General features: G+C 39.6%; 1 protein-coding gene across 1 annotated transcript in view; it reads right to left on the bottom strand.

Moving 5' to 3' along the window:
* Positions 1-376: 376 nt before the first annotated feature.
* gigyf1a (GRB10 interacting GYF protein 1a) overlaps positions 377-1,170 on the bottom strand; it is a gene marked incomplete in the record, with an annotated part of 26,936 nt that continues 26,142 nt past the window's right edge. The window contains 1 exon segment of the mRNA XM_024287810.2: positions 377-1,170.

The raw sequence follows: 1,170 nt of genomic DNA, 5'->3' as shown, positions 1-1,170 counted from the left end.
GAGGGCAGGTGTGAGCGCGCTCAGTCGCCTTCCATGGGCTGCTAAGTCCAGAGTTAGCGCCGTTGTGACGCCTGCCGCTCGTCCGTGGATGAACAAAATTCAAAAGTAAAAAACTAACCACCGCTCAGTGTCCGTATGGCAGAAGCGCACTTGCAAACCCCACCCAACTTGATGTGGGAACAAAAATAAAACAACAAAAAACTGCACCCACAGTTATCCATGTGGCTTGTAAACAACCAAAGCTCCAGTATGGAATAGAAAGTCTTTTTCTTGAAGTTCTTAGTCACTACAACCAGGATTGTAGAGGCAGTGTGTTCAATAGTATCCATTCTGAGTTCGTTTTTTCTTCTTCTTCCGTTGTGTATCAGAAAAACATCTTTGAAACTTTTTTTGTGTATATTTCCACTTTTGAAATCTTCCGAAGGAAAAACAAAAAAAAAAAAAAAATCAGTTATCAGCATGGATTTCTTGTCTTTTTTTTGGAATACATTCAATATTTTAAGAAAAAAAAAGTACACACTTCACATGGCAAAAAAATTAAGAAAAAAATTAAAACACACAAAAAATAGCAGCCCCAAGTGCTCATCATCTTAGTCCAAATACTTTTAAACTTTGTATATAATGTATATATTCATATATATTTTTCATAAAAAAAAACCAAAAACTCGTCATTATCAAATTGCAACAACGAATAAGTAACACAATAGGCTTCCGTTGTGTGCGTTCACACACCAGGACGCCGCCATTTCTATATATTTTTTTCTCCTAGAGTCAGAAACGTTTTCACAAGACGCCGATGAATCCCGCCTCAGGAAAAAAAAAAAAAAAAAAAAAAAAAAAACCTTCAGATGGACCCCCCCTTAAACTGACACACAATGTGCTGAGCACACAAACACACAAACACACACACTCTCAGAAAGAGTTAATGTCTCGATGGCCATGCACCCGATCAGAGTTCTTAGGCACAGATGTGCATTCACACCAAAACAAAGCACATGTTCGCTGGATGAGTACCTGGAGTCTGTTTACGAGCAGGAAGTGACCCCCCCCTCTGCGCGGGGTGAGGGGGCGGGGCCTCACCTGTTTAAAAACACTACGAGTGGCGGTTGTGATGAGAACAAGGCTAACATTTACAAAACGCTGTCCGTCTTTAACTTTTTTTTTTTTTTT

This window comes from Oryzias melastigma, linkage group LG18 (assembly GCF_002922805.2).
Source record: "Oryzias melastigma strain HK-1 linkage group LG18, ASM292280v2, whole genome shotgun sequence".
Lineage (NCBI taxonomy): Eukaryota > Metazoa > Chordata > Actinopteri > Beloniformes > Adrianichthyidae > Oryzias > Oryzias melastigma.
This window is presented reverse-complemented; position numbering and strand designations above follow the sequence as displayed.